The sequence below is a fragment of the Rutilus rutilus genome, assembly GCF_951802725.1.
Source record: "Rutilus rutilus genome assembly, chromosome: 3".
Classification (NCBI taxonomy): Eukaryota; Metazoa; Chordata; class Actinopteri; order Cypriniformes; family Leuciscidae; genus Rutilus; species Rutilus rutilus.
Genome location: NC_140211.1, coordinates 31,849,030 through 31,870,594, shown reverse-complemented (window position 1 = coordinate 31,870,594; position 21,565 = coordinate 31,849,030).

The following is a 21,565-nucleotide window of genomic DNA, read 5'->3' as shown; positions in this document are numbered from 1 at the left end:
AATGTAACAATTATATTAATACTAATTATAAAAATACCAACAGAGTTGCCTGATGCAAGTAAATGTTGGTCTAATTATTTTATGTTTCTATGCTGTTTATGTGTCAGAATATATGATCATGTAACATAGGCTATATGCTTATATATATATATATATATATATATATATATATATATATATATATATATATATATATATATATATATATAAAATGTTAGTAAATGGACTTAAACTTCCAAAAAAACTGTAGAGTAGTGGTCTGGGTTCAAACATTCCGACACGTAAAGTGAAGCATTCACGTGACTGGAAAGAAAGTGAGGCTTCGTTTTTCGTTGATCACGTGTTTCTCTGAAAACAATACGCTCTCGGGCACCGAGCTTCATGAAAAATTGTGCTGTGTACTCGATACGCGCTTTGAAGCTTCAGTGTCAAATGTAACATCACTAGTAGTTGGGCAGAAATGTAATGTAATGATGAAAGGGATAAAGAGAATGAGGAGGAAACAGGGAGAATGATGCATAAAAATTGAGGCAAAGGGAGTAAAAGAGTAAGATGTAATATTGAAGAGAGATCTGAAAAGTGAAGAAGACAAGATAGATTTCAAAGAGAAAGCCCTGACAAGTACACTGTCACAGTAAGGTTTAATGAGAAAGCCCAAAGTGACATGAAGAAAATCAACCCATTTACATTGACAACAGCCCTGGCAAATAAAGTAGGAGAAATAATATAATGCAAAGGTCCTAAATTATGGTAATTTACTGTTAAAATGAAAACCAAAATTGCAAATGAAAACCAAATTGAGAAAGCACTTAAGATTAAAGAGATAGGAAAAATTAGGGTCCAGGAATATTAGAAAGGAAGGAAGAAGCAGATTGTACAATATATGAACCATTTACACTGGCAGACATGATGAGAGACATAAAAAGATCAAGACCATCATCCCCGGGGAAAGACGAAGTATGCTTTGTGACCACTGATCTATATAATGACTGGATAGCTCATGACGATCTAAACTGCCAGCAGGAAGTGAAGCCACCAGAAGTGTTCTAGCAGCCATCTTACGATTCCCTACCAGCAGAGGGCCATCCAACGGCCATTATACAGAGATTGGTAGCTCCAACTGCACATTTAAGATGACCCGCTGTGCAAGTGTAAAACGAAGTTCCCAAAAGGATGTAGAAAAACTGCCCACAGGTTGTAATTCAAGCCCTGTAAGTAGTAATTGATATGCACAGTTGTCGCTATTTCCGTGTTGTTTTCTCCGAGGCAAGAGTAATGCTTCTTCAAAAAACAAACGATAAAACAGTCAACAGTAGCCTATAAGAAACCTCAGAGCAGCAATAATCACAATTAAGTGTCCAATAGCGACACCATTTGACAGCTTCAAAAGAGCTTTGTGCAGAGTCCGTTTACCTTTACTTACATTAACCGGGTTTGAATTTAGCAGTTGATCACGTCATGCACTGACCGTTCTAATCACACTGGTGTGATCGTACGCTACAGGGACCAGCCTAGACTGATCACACTGGTGTGATCGTACGTGCGAAAGGGTTAAACGTGACTGGTTAACATACTCAAAGCAGAGTGATGCAGTCTACTGCTTTTGCTGCAAGTTGTTTTCGAGAAAGTCATCAAAGCCTGCCACAGAGGGTCAGAATGACTGGGTCAATATCAGTGCAATACTAAAGTCCCATGAAACCAGCCCAGATCATGTTAAACATTTGTTAGCATGGAAGGATTTAGAGCGTCGACTTAAAGCAGGAAAAACAATTGACCACACTGCGATGGCTCTCTTGCAAGCAGAGCAGAATCGATGGAGAGAGGTACTCAAACGTTTGATCAGCATCATTCAATCACTGGCTGAAAGAAACCTTGCTCTCAGAGGATGAGCAGACACATCAACAGTCCGAACAACGGCAATTTTCTGAAAGAGGTAGAACTTCTTGCAAAGTATGATCCAGTTTTAAATGACCACGTCAGACGCATCAGCTCTGGTGAAAATCACACTACCTACTTGGGGAAAATTATCCCAAATGAACTCATTGCTTGTATTAGTGAGAAAATACTTAGCACTATGGTGGCAGAAATAAAGCAGTCAAAGTATTTTGCTATAATTTTAGACTGCACCCCAGACATCAGTCACCAGGAACAAATGTCGGTTGTTGTCAGAATTGTCAGCACGTCAACACCCCCAGAGATTAAAGAGCACTTTCTGGGTTTCCTACCTGCTCCAGAGTCCACTGGCCTTGGCCTATCTTCATTGATTTTGAACAAGCTGGAGGAGCTGGGCATCCGTTTTCAAGATTGCAGGGGTCAGTCATATGATAATGGCTCCAACATGAAGGGGAAAAATAAAGGAGTGCAGGCCAGGCTGCTTGAAAGAAATGCTTGTGCTCTATATGTTCCATGTGGAACACACACCCTTAATCTAATAGTTGCAGATTCGGCAAATCAGTCAGTAGATGCCATCAGCTTCTTTGGCATAGTCCAGAAGCTTTACAACTTGTTCTCTGCTGCTCCTCAGAGGTGGGCCATTCTTAAGAAGCATGTCCAGATCACGCTGAAGTCATGGAGTGAGACAAGATGGGAGAGTAGAGTCAACAACATTCAGCCTTTACGGTACCAAACTGACAAAGTCAGAGAGGCCTTGACTGAAGTCAGAGACCAAACAAATGATGCTGCTGCAAGAATTGAGGCCCAGTCATTGGCAGAAGAAATAGAATCATTCAGATTTAAAATCTGTACAGTGGCCTGGTTTGATATCCTATCCAAAATCAACATTACCAGTAAACTCCTGCAATCTGCCAACATGCAGCTTGATGTTGCTGTCAATCTTATTGACAAAACAAAATAATCTCTGTTGAACTACAGAAACACCGGTTTCTCTGATGTCCTGTCAAAGGCGAGAGAATCATGTGAGAACATGAATGTTGAGGCAGTGCTGGCACAGTAGAGGATTCAAAGCTCAAAAAGGCAGTTTAGCTATGAGGCAGCAGATGAGACTGTGAATGATGCAGTAAAGAGAATGGAGGTAACATTCTTTAATGTTGTTGTTGACACTACCATCCAGTCACTGGAAGATCGCTTCAAGTCACTAAAGAATGTAAGAGATAAATTCAGTGTTTTGGTCAGTTTCACTGACATGAGCCGCTTTCCGACCAAGTAGTTACAGGAACTTAGTTCTAGGAACTGTCCACTTCCAAACAGTTCTAAGAACTACTCTCCCCCAAACTCGGTTTTGCTGTTTGCGTTCGCACTGGCCAAGTGGCCATAGGAACTGGTAGGAGGGGTAAGGGCGTGACGCAAGCACGGTGACTTTTATTTTGACGGCGCGACGGACCTTTATTTTGGCGGCGCTGAGAACACCAGAGCAAACAATGCTCGCATTCTCTGTGTTTATTAGTTAGTGATCTGTCTAACAGTACTGTTTAATATGTTATTAGATAAAACTGTTATAGAAAGTAGACAGTATATGAAAAAAAGGTTATTAGCCTATGCCGTGTGGTTGATGTCCAGTGTTGCTAGCTGGGCAGATAAACATAATCATGTTTGGCTTGGTCCCCTCAAAGTTGCGTTGGATTTTCTCTTCAGCATAAAGGTTTAGAGACCCATCTATCACTGTTTTCCATGTTTGTATAGCCTAGTTAGTTTCTGGAGTAAATATATAATCTGTGTGTTTACATTCTAGCTGTTTTAAAAATGGCGGGTGCTGGTGTTCCGCGTGCGTTCGGTCAATCAGCGTACACTAACACGTATGAGCGTACACTAACGTCACGAGTAATTCCTATGGTGCTGGTTTAGACCCTACTCTGAAGTAGGACCTAAATTAGTTCCTCCAAATGGAGTTCCTAGAACTAAAATCGTTCCTAGTTCCTGCAGTGCGAACACGCCGACATCTGGGTACTTTAGCCAATAGTTCTAGGAACTGTGAAAAGGTTCCTCCGGTTGGAAAGTGGCTATGGATGACGAGGCACTCAGAGAGCACTGTGAGCTACTTGGCAACACACCGACTGACGGGGAGGAGACTGACCTTGACTGGCAAGAACTGACTGCAGAAATCCAGAGTCTTCCAGTTCCAAACTTACCAAAGGCAATGACAGCATTTGAACTTCTCAATTTTCTACACCAAAAAGGGCTGACTGGGCTTTATCCAAACCTTTGGGTTGCATTGTGAATAGCCTGCACACTACCAGTGACAGTAGCCTCTGCAGAAAGGAGTTTCTCAAAGCTGGAGCTTATAAAAACTTACCTAAGGTCCTCCATGGCACAAGAACGCCTCAGTGGTCTGTCAATCATCAGTGTCAACCACCAGGTTGGAAGCAAGATGTCCTATGATGATATTATAGAGGACTTTGCATCTCAAAAAGCAAGAAGACACACATTCTGAGAGAAAAAGTCATTAGAAGGAACATGGAATAAAAAGGGGATGGGGTGAAGTGAAAGTTTGTGGGGGGGGTTTAGGGTTTTAGACTTATTTTCTTCCTTTTTTTTATTTATATTATTTGCTTATTTATTTGATTAATTTATGTATCATTCATTGCATTTTAAATGCTGTTAATTGTCATGTTGTTTACTGTTTTGGGGTTTGAATGTGTACTGAATGTGTGAGAAGGGTATTAGAGTTTGGTTAAACTTTATTTTAAGGTGTCCGTGTAACAGTGTAATTATACATTTAAGTACCAGGTAATACTAAGTAACTACATATACTTACATGTAGTTAGGGTTAGGGTAGGATTAGGGTGTGGTTTAGGGTTATGCATAATTTACTTTTATTACTATAGTAACTATACATGTAATGTGTAACAATGACACTGTAAATTATTTTTATTTTTTTACTGTAAAATGTAAAAAGTGTTACCTAGAGTTTTTATTAGATTTATGTATATATTTTATAACTAAACATTTTATATACAAATTTGTCTAATGATTGTTCGCTGAAGTAGTGTTTTTGTAGTTAAAGTTGTAGTAAAAATAAATACCAACTCAAACTAGAATCTTTTGTAGAATTTTTTTTTATCTCTTTGATACATCAAAAGAAGAATATTGTTTAAATCACTTTAGAAGGAAGCAAAGAAATTACTGGTCCAACTTCTCCCTCTTTTTAAAGTGTGGAAAAGGGAAAGATGAAATGTGTAAGGGTTAGATTGTATACAGTTGCTGGTTTGCTGTGGCAATACTCCATTATTCACTGCAAGGCAGGGCCCCAAAATTATCCTGCTTATGGCCCTCAGATTTATAGAGCCGGCCCTGATTAACCCATACAATTTGTATTATGCATTTCTTGAACATGTACTTGCTAACTAATCAAACACTTTATTTGAACAAACTACTGATCTATAAAACACAATCAGTCTTCCAACTATTTACTATTGTGTCAATTGATTTTGATATGCGCGAGGGAGAGAGAGCAATACAGCGCTCGTGTTGTTTGAAGGCGCGCGCGGCCGGGGCTCTCTCTCTGCTGATATGCGCCCTCTCCACTGATCTAAATAATTTGTTGTTACGACGACTTATTTGTTCCCTTGTTTAAATAAATCATGGACACGTTTAACTAATTCCAACCCTCATTTTGATTGAACGAATTAGAGCGTGGCCACAATATAGTAAAACGAGGGAACAAATTAGTAAAACGTGCTGAGGAAGCCTATTATTAATTTGTGGCCACGAAACAATATTCACCTGCATATTCACCAATTCACAAAAATACAGGTCTTTAGCATTCACTATTTAATTAATGGTATCAAACTGTTTTTCTAACCTGTGAAGATAGCTCTTCAGTGAAGGCCGACTAGTGTTTTCATACAGCTTTTTATTCCTTTTGCAAAGAAATTTAAACTTTAAACTTTAAACTTTAAACAAAAACCCATTTAAATGCTTACGATGTTTGCATTGTAAGAATGTACAGGGAGACTTTAGATTTTAAAACGGTCTCCTTAGGCAATGTTTTCTCAGTCAAATCATACAATTTCCTATTGATTAATAGAACGATATGGTGGCGTGTTGGCTTCACTGTTTATGATGTCATGAGCTATCCAGTCATTCTATATAGATCAGTGTTTGTGACCCTAAAAAATGTAGGGGAAAGCGCACTTTTGAAGTTGCTTCATCTATATAATAAAGTCTGGGAGGAAGGAAGATTGCCAAAAGTGTGGAAAGAAGCAATAGTAATTCCGATAAGGAAGCCTGGTAAGGATCCATCAAAACAGATCAATAGCCCTAACCTCTAATTTGTACAAAATAATAGAAAGAATGATAACCGAAATGATATCATATGAGCTTGAGAAGAAAGGAATGATGGCAAACTATCAGAGTGGGTTTTGGAAAGGTAGTAGCCTACCATAGACTCCGTAATCAGGCAAGAAAATGAAATAAGGAAAGCTCAGAATAACAAAGAGGCAGTAATAGCAGTGTTTTTGGACATAGAAAAAGCCTATGATGTGGAAGGAAAGAGTATTAAGTTACACAAGTTTGGGATTGGGGGGGAGAGTTTTCAATTGGATAAAAGATTTTTTGTTTGAAAGGAATATCCAAGTACAAATAGGATCAGAATTGTCAAAGCAATCTACTGTTGAAAATGGTACACCTTAAGATAGTGTGATAAGCCCACTACTATTCATAATTATGATCAATGATATCTTTTTAAAGGTACTAACTGATATAGGCAGATCACTTTTTGCAGACGATGGGGCCCTGTGGCAAAGAGGGAGAAATATGGAGTATGTAGTTAGGAAAATGCAAGGAGTCGTTGATGGCGGTGGAATGGGGATGTGAATGGAGATGTAGGTTCTCAGTGGAAAAATCCCAAATTGTTTTCTTTACCAATAAAATAATTGATGAAAGACTGAGAGTAAGGATGTACTGTATGGGAAAGAACTAGAAAGGGTTGGAAAATTTAAATTCCTGAGGGTGCTTTTTGATTCCCGGTTAACATAGGCAGAACATATTAGAAGAGTTGAAGGAAAAAGCAAAAAAGTAATAAACAAAATGAGATGCTTGATTGGTAGAGAATGGGGTGCAAGTTGTCAATCATTGAAAATAATTTATGTGGCCTTGATCAGATCTATGATGGACTATGGTAGTATAGGGTATACATCAGCAGCTCTCATCTAAATAAATTGGATGTAATCCAGGCTCAGGCATTGAGAGTGTGTAGTGGTGCTTTTAAAACATCGCCTTTTTCAGTGATACAAGTAGAGATGGGAGAAATGCCATTGGAAGTGAGAATGAGGCATCTGATAGCAAACTACTGGACTAATTTGCAGGGACATAATGACTTGCACCCCACAAAAGAAGTGCTAAATGACTGCTGGGGGAACGGGAGAAATAAAAAGGACTACTTTGGTCAGATAGGGAACAAAATAGCAAAAGAGCTTGGGGCGATTGATATTAAGGTTAGTTCTACGGTAGTATATCCAGTCATGGCCCCATGGAATGTCCTGAGGTAGATTGGCATCTATTAGATTAAAAGGAAAGAAGAAAGAGCTGATTTGATAGGTGTGTTTAATGATCATTTTACAGAATAAAAACTATACTCAAATCTATACAGACGGTACGAAGAATCCTGAGACAGGAATAACAGGAGTTGGTTTGGTGGTTCCAGCAAGAGGAATTGAAGTTAATAGAGGAACGTCTAACAAATTAGCAATAAAGTGGAGATGGTGGCATTTTGGTTGCATTAATTTGGGTGGAAAAAATGGAAATAGACAAAGTTGTAATATGTTCAGACTCAGCATCAGCATTTTTTTTTTCTCTCTCCCCGCCCTCTATCCCAACTCATTGTAGAATTAGATACTTATTGATTGATCCACACTCCGGACAAGATGGTGGCGGTAATGCACCAATAAGATGGATGCCAACCGCCGTTAAAAAAGAAGAAGAAGAAGAAGAAGAAGAAGAAGAAGAAGAAGAAGAAGAAGAAGAAGAAGAAGAAGAAGAAGAAGAAGAAGAAGAAGAAGAAGAAAAAGAAAAAGAAAAAGAAGAAGAAGAAGAAGAAGAAGAAGAAGAAGAAGTCAGGACTTGTTTACCAAGTCGATGCAGGAGTGTTACGGTAGTGCCTTGAGTAAACACCAAACCCTTTAGTATACTGTGGATACCTGTTTTTGCCTGTGTGTGTGTGTGTGTATATATATATGTGTGTGTGTATATATAGTTTTTTTGTTGGAGTATTTTCTGGTTTATTTTTCCCTTTTGTTGTTTCTTTGGTACTTTGGATTTTTTGTCATTTTTGTGGGCACTTGTATATATTCTACACTGTGGACAAACCTCTCTGACACTCTAAATAAATTCCACCTTGCACAAAGTGCTTCTGCGAGTGCGCCATCATTTCTACATCCCTTTACGGACTCACATTTCTCCCCGAAGGCGAGCTGGTTGGCTCGTCTTCATCACACTGAGCTACGGTTGTTTCTTCAGACACTGTGCATGAGGGATTGAGTGTGCACTGTGCACTAATGATAGAACTGCTTTAATTTAAGCCCGCTGTCTCAGGCTGCTCTGGGTAAGTGATATTTCAGTGGGTTATTTCTCTTCATTAGGGCACAGTGTGCACAGCTGCATAGGCACAAAGAGCATGAGGTGCACAGCCTCTGTTGGGATCTTATCTGGTCTCTGTGCTGTGACAGGGATTGGGGCAGCATTAGTGTGACTGTAGCTATAGTATTGCACATTCCCAAGTCCATAATTGGTCTGTCAGTCCTGCAAGGAAAAGCCCTCCAAGGACTTCATAGCAGTCATTGATTTTATGATGGCAGAAATTTCCAGTTGTAAAAAAGAAATAAACGTTTTTCTTGCATCAGGCACAAGAGTTTAATTCTCACTTTGGTTGATCTGTCTGGCTGATAATAAAAGCCAGAGAAGTGTTGCACATAATAACAAACCTATGTGGCACACATAATATTTTCACCAACATGAGCAAGCAACAAAAATATAACATAAGTTATATTTTACAGACTAAATATGAAATATTGAATTGGAGTGCACCAGAGCCACGGGCGACTTTCAACAAATATGCAAAATGCAAACGGGAAAACGTCCCCGATGGCCATGTTCCATTGCAAAGGTTCAGGAGGTCTTGTGCCAGTCATTTCGAGTGAAATTGCTGTCTACTTTAAATCATATCCTGCCCCCAGGACTGCTCAATAAGAGGAAATGAGGAAAATAGCCTTACCTCACCTCCAGATCAACAAAGACAATGGCTGTCGCCAAATGGACGGTGAATTCTTGCCTCTATTACAAACTGAGCACTTAGATGATTTCCCAGAAAAACAATGATTTTGAACAATTAAGGGTCTTGTACAGCTTATTTCATTTTCAACAATACTAGAAATTTTCAAGTATGAAAGTACTGTGTTTGTTTTCAGTCACTGTCTGTTGGGTGGAACACATCACCATGTTTCATTGACAAGGAACAAGTTGGGAACTACTTAAAAAACATGTCCTCTCTCCATTTCGACATTGTTCTGTGGTAGGTGTGTGAACAAAAGTGCTTTATTATTTAAGATCCCCTCCGGCTGTTACATATTCTTCATGTTCATGCATTGTGCTTTTGAAAATAATCTGTGCAAAATGAATCTAAAATCTAAAAGATCAAAACATTTTATATTGGATCATGTATTATTCCTTTTTTTTTTTTTATTGAAGAACCCAGTATGTACAGAGACCACAGTGAGAAGAGCAGTAATCCCATTTTCCCTCTGTCTTCACTCCTTAGCTGTCTGAAGCCCTAATCCTTTTACATCCTTTTATCAACCTGATCTGTTCTTCACCCTGATGAACAGCCATCAACAGGCTGAGAGAGAGAGAGAGAGAGAGAGAGAGAGAGAGAGAGAGAGAGAGAGAGATCTGTCAGAACAACTAGATGCACTAGCAGTTTATGGTTATCCTTAAAGTCACCATGCAATCATAATTGACACTTCTTATTGTGCACATTTTTTTTATTTATTTTTTTATCCATGTGCCTAATCTTTAATTAAAATGAGTTCCCCTCCTTTTTGCAGTGACGTGTTTACTGGCACGTTTTTACCTGTCATTCACATGAGATTACGCGCAGCAATAGCTAACCACAACCATCCAATCAATTCCCAATTGACTAAATCAAGTCCCACCCAACATTTTTTCTTGATTTTCTTGTTTCACTTAGATACATGTCTCAATAGGAAAGAAAAGGCTATTGCAATTTCCGTATGTCAACAAACCTGAACCTGCCAAAATCTCAGTTATTGAACCTGCCAAGTTTAAAGTATTAAAGGATCAAATAAATATGTTCCATAATAAAAAGCTTGACATCTAATTGAATTAATATTCATTGACGTCTTTTGATAAAATATTTATCATGATGATTACAATTAAAACGTTCCAGAAATTGTGGTATGTTTGTATTTTTATCATTTATTTTGAAAATTAATGAATTTTCCAAAGCTCATGTGACATTCAACAGAGCAATTTAGCAATTTATTATTAAGGGGACTTTTAGACTGATAAAGGTACTATTAAACCAATAATTAATTTCACCCATGAATAAGTAAATGAAAATAAAAACAATTTGTATGTGTGCGCAATAACAATAAACAGGAGTGATGTTAGCATTAAACATAGCAAGGATGCTTGAGGCACTCTTATATAAATAAATAAATAAACACACACACGTCTGGTTTACTATCTTTGTGGGGACTCTCCATAGACGTAATGATTTGTATACGGTTTAAACTGTATTCTGTCCCCTACACTAAACCTACCCATCACAGAAAACTTTCTGCATTTATATATTTTTAATAAAACATTGTTTAGTATGGTTTTAAGCCATTTTAATTACAAGGACTCATGAAATGTCCCCATAAACCACATTTACATTGTAATACCAGTGTAATACCCATGTCATTATTCAAATTTGTGTCCTCATAAATCATGTAAACAAGCACACACACATAATATGTGCATATATAAATGCATACATAGAACGAGGAAGGAAGTAATGGAAAGTGGATAAAATGGCTCAAATTTCAGAGCTTATCTCATGCATTCATTGATTCCACCTTTTTCAACATATCATTTTAAAATGTAGTTAATACGTTAATGCTTGCATATTACACTGAGACTGAAAAAGATGAACCACAACAGATTATGCTGGCAGACAGGGGATTCGTGCCTTGATGAAGAACACAGTGATGACAAAGGATGTATAAATGGTGTTACCTGACTCAAGGAAAATATTACTTTGTAAATCACATTGTACTTTTTTCCAGTAACACTTTGTACACTAGTACTTTGTACTTAATGTTTCATTAGATAATGGTACTTTGTACTTCATCACTGTATAATTCGATGAAATATGATAATGGCTAGCCATCTCATTAATAAAAAACATATTTTCAAACAGACACAATCATATTGAGTTAAATAGATTTTGGAGGACATCAGAAAAGCATTATGCATATTTCATTCTTGCATGCAGTGAAATGAGAACATGCAGGGCATCGAAAGAAAGAAGGACAGAAAAGGCTGCAAAATACTTTTAATTTGATCTCAGTTAAAAGACACGCCTCCATTTTCTTTCCCACCTGACTTTGGAGCTGAGTCATTTCCATCAGCTCCCTAAAGTGGCCCTCTGAAAATTCATTTAGCCTTCACTATTAGATTGATCTAATCAGTTCGCTCCAAGTTCTGTCATGCATTTAACAGCAGCAGAGGGAAATCAGGCCCATAGTCTAGGGGTTTGTGAAAGCCCTTTGCTACTAATGGCAGCTTTGTTCCACAAAAAGTGATTTCCTGGCTGAAGAATCATTGTGTTTAGTCCCCCCGGTTGTGCTGTATGCAACTTTCTCCATATGCTTGTCATACCAAATATGCCCATGATGCAACTGATAGTTCGCCTAACAATTAGTCACTCTCACACTTTAATTTCTTGGGACCAACTGGCCCATTTTCACAAAAAAATCATCAGCATTAGGCCCAACTAACATAGCCAGTCATTTTTCTGTAATATGATAACCTTAGATGTGCAGAAGCTCAGCTGGAGTGTTCAGGCTTCAGTGTTCAGTTCAAGGAATGTGACAGGTCTCCCACTGTCCTGTGCAATTTAATCAACGTCACCCGAGTCACATACAGTGGAGAGGCTTTCTGAAAGGTGCAGGACAGATGGTCTGCACATGGGCGAATACTAGAGGAGCATGTTGGTTCAAGTTGATTGTTGCATTCTGCACACTCACCAGTGATAAGATGTTTGCACCCATGCTGCTGTAATATCTCTGTTGTCTGAGATACATTTCATTAGTAGGACTTTGCTGTTACAAAAGCACCTGTTATTGGTATTTCTCAAGGCAACATCGAGAGAGCAAATTAACACAAACACATTTAACGTGAACATTTTCAGATGAAGGAAATTTGGTTCAGACGATGGAAAAGAATGAGTTCATGTGGGATTTTTTTTTTTTTTTTTTTTACCATTCTGAGAACATCGGCAATGGCAATAAGACATTAAGAGTTTATTACCTTCTCATGTGAATGTAGGTTTGTCATTAGCTGAAGCCCCCTTTCATTATTCATCATTAACATTAGAAACTCGTTCTCTATTTGTTTAATTTTTTTGTAGCACAGTGGTCTCACACCGAGTTGACAGCTGCCCTTGTGTAATTTTACTGCTAATGAGGTCACTGCTCGTTTTTCCTTTGAAAGGTGAAATTAAATTAAATAAATGAAAACTATAGGACATTATTTGATGGCAGTTTCCACACTTTTCAAGGTTACTCATCTATTTGTGGTGTTAAATCTAAATGTGGTATTCTGAATTTAAAGGGGTGGTTGATTATGATTTCACTTTTTTAACTTTAGTTAGTGTGTAATGTTGCTGTTTGAGCATAAATAACATCATCATCATCATCTTTTTTTATTTAATGTCATGTCAGCAATCAGAGCTATCTTCATGGCAAAAATTCAATTACAAAAACACAAATGTCATATAAATACAATAAAAACAAAACAAAGATAATCAACAAGTCATATTATACAATATATTTGTTCAAGTTAACATATGATAAAAAATCCAAAACCTTTTCAGGTATAATCTCATTAAAAATGTCTTTGACTGAAGTAACTTCATAAAAAAGCATTCTACTTATGTTAAGACCAGGACAATCTAATAAAATATGTTTGACAGTTAAAGGAATCCTACAAAACATACATAATGTTGGGTCTTCACCTTTAAGTAAAAAAGCATGGGTGAAACTTGTGTGACCTATACGACATCTAGTGTAGACCACCTGATCAATTCTAGTTTTAAAACCGAGAAGGGTAACACTTTATAATAACGTTCAGTTGTAAGTCATCTATAAGTGGTTAGTTAATGATGAGTTAATCATTTACAGAACATTCATAAATGATTAGCAAGTGATATACTAACATTTTATGTATGTTTTGTAGATTCAGTTATAAGTAATTTACAATTGATTAGTAAATGATTAACTAATAATTTACAAAACATGAATATGTGTTTCATAAATGTTTCATAAATAATGTTTTTTTTTTTTTTTATGTATGTATGTATATAGCAATTAGAGGGTGCTGAAAGTGTTGTAAATGCCTTGAATAGATCATTTATAACAGGTAAGTGTCACACATTTACAAGTGATGAATAGTTTACACTTTAGATTAGGGGATGCGGAAAGTGTTATAAATCATTTACAACACTTTCTGCATCCCCTAATCTAAAGTGTAAACTATTCATCACTTGTAAATGTGTTACATATACATTCGTAGATAACATTCGTTGATCTTATGCCTTTTTGATTCTTGAAGTGGTAATCTACGAATGAATTGTAAGACATTTACAAGTGATGAATAGTTTACACTTTAGATTAGGGGATGCAGAAAGTGTTGTAAATGATTTATTCATGCGTTTACACATCATCTATAACAGGTGTTGAACACTGTAGTGTGTACTGCAGTGTAAGTGCTGACTGGTGAGGGTATAGACAGCTGTCTTCTCTGAAACACATGGAGTCTTTAACCACTGTGCACCTGATGTGAGCAAAACATACAAAAAAATGTAACATCATTTATTAAACATTTATGAAACGCATAGTCATGATTTGTAAATGATTAGTTAATCATTAACTAATCAATTGTAAATGACTTATAACTGAATCTACAAAACATACATAAAATAATTAACATATAACTTATGAATAATTTATGATTGCATAGTCATGTTTCATAAATGATTAGTTAATCATTTACTAATCACTTGTAAATGACTTGTAACGAAATTTACAAAACATACATAAAATGGTAGTATATCACTTGCTAATCATTTATGAATGTTTTGTAAATCATTAGTTCATCATTAACTAAACACTTATAAATGACTTACAACTGAACGTTATTATAAAGTGTTACCAAATATTTTTTTAAAAGTGCTCTAAGCGATGTTGGGTGACGTCACTTCTTGTTGACACTCAAAGAATTGTCAAACAAAGCGGAGGCTAGCTCGACCCTCCCTCCCTCCTCCTCCTCCTCCTCCTCCTCCTCCTCCTCCTCCTCCTCATCCCGTCCCCGCGCTCAATGCGTGACACTTGAGAGCCTTGCAAATATATACATCTACTATACATATATTTTATACAATATCTGATTATGTAAGTGTGAACTCATTAAAGAATGTTATAGCGTACTTTTTACTCCATATTCATGAAAGAACTGAATCTTCAATGAACCTATCAGAATCGGTTGGCTAATCGCACCGAACGATTTATTTATGAATTGGACTGATCCGATAGTTTTCGAGTCATGATCTGAGCTTCCCAAAAGCACCATAAGATCAAAGTTGATCATAGAGACCATTGGTGGCAACTGTTCTATGATCAACTTAGGTTTACGATGCTTTTGGAAACTGCAGCCTAGGTCAGAGCAAGTCTCCAGTAAAATGTTGTAGCTGTGTCTAATTTCGTGTCCTCCGAAGGTCATTGAGTCTGCCTTATTTTAGAAAAGTAGCCATTAGATTCCAAAGTAAGAAATAAATTGTGAACAGTAATTTACACCACTTGAGGAATAGGCTTCTGTGGCCAAAAGACAGCCTCCGGAAGGCGTAGCCTGTGAAACCTGGAGATGAGACACAGACTAACGTCAAGAACAAGGAGATCCTCTGAGCTTTGGTGTGTTCAAATAATGCCGATTCTTAGTACTGATTGCAGAGTCCACACCTCTGACATGAGTAACAAGTATTGAAATGTGCAAAAAAAAAAAAAGGTAGACTTTTCTTTCGTATATTTTGAGTGAAAATATAATGTCCATTTTATTGTTTAATACAGCGTATATTGCATATACTGCATGGTAATAATAAAAATGTAAAACCTGCTCCAGGAAATTATGACATTAATATGAGTAGATTACTCACTGTTCATGTAATGACAGTATAAAGTCCAATTAGGTTAGACATGCATTATTAATTATTGTTTTAATATTTAATCTAATAAACCTGTCAGTTAGACATTTTTTATGAAACAGACACAAACAATCTGCTGTGCTTGCTTTTATCTTACAACACTGGTGAAAATAAAAAAATTCATATGTCAGAATACAGATTTCATGCACATACAGTAAGGCCAAATTCCATATATAGCCTACTATAAAAATTATATATATATATATATATATATATATATATATATATATATATATACACTGTAAAAAATTTGTAACACTCCCAAATCAAAAATTTCAATTGACCGATAACATCTAAATTTTTCAATTGGCCCAAGTGAAATTCTGTAAATTCTAAAATTAAATGTAGAGATTTTCACTTGGGCCAATTGAAAAATTTAGATGTTATCGGTCAATTGAAATTTTTGATTTGGGAGTGTTACAAATTTTTTACAGTGTATATATATATATACATATATATATATATATATATATATATATATATATATATACAAATACAAACATTATGACCCAGTCACAGGTGAACCGAATAGCATTGATCATCTCCTAACAAGGCCACATATTAAGGTCTGGATAGATTAGATGGTAAGCAAACAAGCAGTTCTCGTAATCAATCTCGTAATTTTTTTTTTAACAGGAAAATGGGCACGAATAAAGATCTGAGCGACTTTGACAAGGGCCAAAATATTATGGCAAGGCAACTGGGTCAGAGTATCTCTGAAACGGTAAGTCTTGTGGATTGCTCCCAGTCAGCAGTGGTACAAATGTACCAACAGTGGTCCGAGGAGGAAAAAAACACAAAACAGCAACAGGGTGTTGGGCGCCCTAGGCTCATCGATGCATGAAAACAACAAAGGCTATCCCGTCAACAGCCTAGTTTGTTCCCTGGTGCCGTGTTGGTTTTGTGTTCCGGTTGTGATTACCGTGAAGAGTTTGTAGCAGGATGCATGGGTAGTCCTCACTCAATAAAGCAGCAGGGCTTTTTTATTCTTTTTTAATTGTGCATAATGGTTATGAAATAAGTGTTTTACATGCTGTCTATGTTTATCTAGTGTGATTCCTTAAGGTAGAATCCCATTCATCCTTCAGAAAAATCTATTTAAAACACACCAAACATAATGTCACTGTTGCCTGCCATTTACAGAAGTTACTGTCCAGATTTCATAACATAAGTATATACAGCCTACCATTTATTACTGATTTATCTACACATTCCTGATAAAGGTCTACAGAAGACCACATATAAAATGTGCCACAATACATTTTATAATTAGAAATGGCCAAATTGTCAATGTCAAAATGATTGAGATGGCCAATCAAATGAATGTTTACAGAAGCAGAGTGTGAATTCCAGCGTGAAAGCATCATTTTCATTTAAGGTTGAAAGAGAGTGAGGTAAGATGTAAATAGTGACACATTTAATACGTCAATAAAATATTTTTTATGAAATAAATGTTAAATGACCGACAGTAACATCCAGTTATGCAAACTATTCAACTTTTTTCCCAAATATGGCCGTTTTGAAAATGATCCTACTAAGTGTGGTGATACAATAAACGTTTTACGTTTTCAACATATTAGGCTTACATTTTAATGTAAATTAATGCAAATATTATGTGTGAACAGTTCAAAATTATTATTTCCCAACAAGAATTAAACCTAGGATTTCCTGCACTTTTCTTTTTCTTTATGCTTTCAAAAAAAAAAGGTCCCCACAACGTTCAAGACATGGTAACTATAACCGGTTCTGTAATGGTTACTTGCCGTTTAGTCCAAGGAAGAAGAAGATAAACGAAGCATATCAAGATATAAAGGCGTCGCTTAATAAATGAAGCAAGCTCAGATAAAACAACAAGAGGTAACATAACAAACTGTGTGCATAGCATAAACAATACCCTACAATGAATGAAAGGAAATGAGGAATACACAATGATGATTAACTCAAAGACTAACAGGTGTGATCCTAAATGAGTGTCCATGACAACTGACTACTGGCAGGAAAAGGAGAACAAAGGAATAAGAAAACAGATGACTGAACAAAAACAAAATTAAGGCAAAATGTGACATTTACAGCCTTGTAGAGATTCTCCTTATTTTTCTTTATGTTTTTGCCACTTTCAATGGTTATGATATTCTAAGTATGAGAAATAGTGAGAGCAAAATATTACAGTTTGGTCTGACTCTGAAAATACGAAAACAAGACAGAAAGCAATGACTGCTCTCTTCACCCCTCTGTGCCCAGTCAGCTGAACTGCCGAAGAAAATGGCTGCAGCTGTCTAAACCCAGTGATTCAGCCTGTCAATCCCGCTGGAGAAAGAACCAAAAACAGTGACATCCCCAAAAGCCAACAACCTCAGCATTTTACCTCTCCCTGAAAACCCTTACATCAAACACATTTCAGTCCAAAGTCTGCCTGGCAGTCAGCATATTTTGCACATAATTGTCAAAAAGTGCACAAGTTTTAAGTATTATGTACGTACATAACCACTACTTTTCATATTTCTTATATCACTCGCTTGTTTAATACACCTAGGCAGAACTGTGATTGTATAGTGGACACTTTAAGATAATACACATGTGAAATGATCAAATAATCAACTAAAATATATATTTCATGTCTACATATTTATCTATTGGGTGAGATCCAATCTGTGTCCTGATCACCCTTTGAGGGTTTATTTTTTACGATTATGACCAACCACATTATCCCTTTCTTAAACTGTTTATTTGTAGTTTATTGTGGTCTTCTGCATTATTACCTCTTCAAGTGGAACAGATACATAGGCTCACTGAGCTCCAAAGAGTGTGTATCAAGTTGGATTTCTACCAGCCATCTGAGTCTTTAATCAGCAGTATGGCTGAAATCCAGAGTAAACAAATGAATCTACTGCAAGACCGAATATCTGTAACACCCTCCGCAAAACCTGTGGTTAACCCTGGCACTCTGAGAGAGCATGGCCCGCCAAATGCTGTCTAAAATCTCTGTCAAAGTCATTTGCAAAAACATAAATCCCAGACAAAACCGTGAACTTGTGAACAGCTGTGACGTTAGTTAAGAGGCATTTGACTTTCTGACTAAATGAAGGGATGCTACAGAGAAACCCATTATGGCAGCATTCACACTAAATAGGTCAGTACTGTTGGGTGGGTATATCTGTGTGGCACACATTTCTACACTAATATACCTCCCCCTCATGCTCACCAACCCTGACAATGATATTGCAATCTATGACTTGTTTCCTACCTATATGCCCTCATTTCAAAACTGTATGTGTCCCTCACTTACTCTGTTGGTACTTACCTGTTATATCATAATGTTCATTCTTTATTCATCACAACTAGGCCAATCACTCTTCCTATAAACTTTTGAACAACTTCTGTTATTATATTAAACAGAATGACAGACCTGCTTGCACTGAAAATGTCAAAAGCACTTAACAGGACCAAACTTTTATAACCAAGACCCAGATTCAAGTGTCATTCCTGGCCCTTTTACGAGGGTCGGGATGCAGTCAGGTGACCTTCTTGAAGGTCACGTGGAGCAAATAATGTAATAATTTTAAGTGTGTGTACATGTGGGCTGTTTTTTTTTTTTTTTTAGGAAACCAGTGGAAAGAAATGGAGTTTGTTTTCACAGCACCTTAAATAATCCTCTTTTTTGTGTTCAACCAATGAGGGAAGAAAGAAAGAAAGAAGGATGTCAGAGATTATCTGCCTTACCTATCAACTGGCATTAACCCAGTGCAGATTACTGCAGTTTTTGTCATTATGAATACATGGCAGATATTAGCATGTGCTAAGACTGCACCCTTGTGGCAGCAAAATCATTTCTGTGGTTGCTTTGCCTTGAGATAAACCGAGATGCTAAGATCAAATTTAATCAGCACAAAAGCCTCCTACCCCTGGAAATCTTTGAGATTCAGGGCATTTTTAAGAGTGGCCGTTTGGTTTAATCATTCACTCTGGATAAAATGAGTAATTTGCTGTTTGGAGACAGCTAAAGTTCTTTAGACATACTAGCAGACCTTATGTTCTCCATATGTATTTGAATGTAGAGCTCAATGTGATTCATCGCACCCCTCTTATACCTACCCTGCTCTAGCCATCACACCACTAGTCAAAGTTTTCCACTTGACATGAGACTATCCTGTGTCTGTGAAAATTACACTAGTAGACAGGTGTGGTGTTAAATTGCTGAGAAAGAGGAGCACTAACAGTTAAGAAAATGTGCAGGATATAAAAAAGTATATTTGGTAGTGTTTTTGAGACAAGTGGGAGAATATCAGAGAGTGATAAGAGGGATGTGGTGGCAATTTAGTTGTTATTTTAACTTCTCAATTTGTTTGGTTGGAATATTAATTATACGGTTGGTCCTGAAAAACCAAACAGATCAATGGATTTATAGACAGTACATTGTGCTTATTAAAGTTATTAAATAGTCAATTATAGGGAAAATAATGAAAATATAAGCAAATGTGCATTTCATGCACACTGTAAAAAAATTCTAACCTCCCCAACTCAACATTTTCTAGTGACTGGTCACATCTAAATTTTTCAATTGGCGCAAGTGAAATTCTGTAAATTATCAAATTAAATTTACAGAATTTCACTTGGGCCAATTGAAAAATGTAGATGTGATCAGTCACTAGAAAATTTTGAGTTGGGAAGGTTAGACATTTTTTACAGTGCAAGTGGGAATGCATTTCTGACTCATTAACATTTTAAACAAAAGGCTTTGAACAATACCAGCTCCTCTGTGATTTTAGGAATGCACAAATGTCTTACTGGAAAGGAGACGGAGGTTGTGGCACTTCAATAAATTCCTTTGTTACTTAAGTTTTCATACTGTTAACCTTTGACCTTCACATTAGCACATAGAAGCAGTCAGCGGAATAATGGTAATCTTTTAACAGGCCGATGCAGAGCAGTGATGCCAGATTTATAGTTTCATTGGTTGGAAAAGAGCCTGCAATAAAAGCACTTGTCCATTAAATATAACATGTGACTCTCTTGATAATCTCTTTGTCTATAAATCCTTTGTGTGAGTCTCAGGAAGAGACTCATTATGAACTGAACACTGAAGTAGTAGCCAAATTGTGTAATTTAATAAAGCACACATTGCATTCTTAAAATGCCAGAGCTTCTAAGAAGAAAGCAAATGTTATGAATGCTATGAAACAGCAAATGTATTTCAAGAAACTATAAGAGACAGAGCAAATGTGTAACGCTAACACATGAATTTTCTATGGCAACTAATGCAGATATGCAGTCTTGCAAATAACACCATACTAATGTGACACAGTACAATACTTTTAATGAGAGAAAAAAACAAATAGCAAGGATTGTGTGAGAAAACATAGCCAGAGTCTGGGTTTTTCAATTGATTGATAGGGATGATTCATAAAAATAAGTAAAGAGTTATGTACAAATCTTCAAATAGCCTACTAAAATAAAAAATAACACTTTAGATTGTTTGGACTGTATCTGAAAGTTATTATTATTGTGCAAGGAAATGTACAAGCAAATGCTGGCTGTCTAACAATGATTATTGCCATTAAATGAAATAAAGAAGATTTATAGCACACTCTGTCACTGTGATTGCATTGGTTTATAGGATTGCTAGGCCTTGTGTGCCGTCTGTGGTACTCAAGATCTATGCATACAGATGGCTAACAATTAGGTCAAAAGGCTCTTTATAACTGGAATAAGCATAGACTCGTTTTCAAAAATGAAACGAGTCTATCCATCGGGTGCAGAAAAAAAGGGGGGGAAAATCCCATTATAGTAGAGTTACTACTCTAACGAAATCCAAATTTAAAGCAGTTTTTACTGTAGAATTATTTTTTGATGAAGTTTTTATCTTGACATTACACAATGCACAAATAACCGCTTATTGCGCCTTCAGCCCAATTCGCGGTGCTATTTCATGGCAGCCTCGGAGGGTGCGTTAACGTGGACATTATCCCATCACAGTAGAGGCACTACTCCAATGAAATCCACATTTTAAGCAGTTTTTACTGTAGAATTATTTTTGTATGAACTACATGTAACGTGTAACAATGACACCGTAAAATGTTGTTTGTTTTTTTTACTGTAAAATGTAAAAAGTGTTACCTATTTTTTTTTTATTCGATT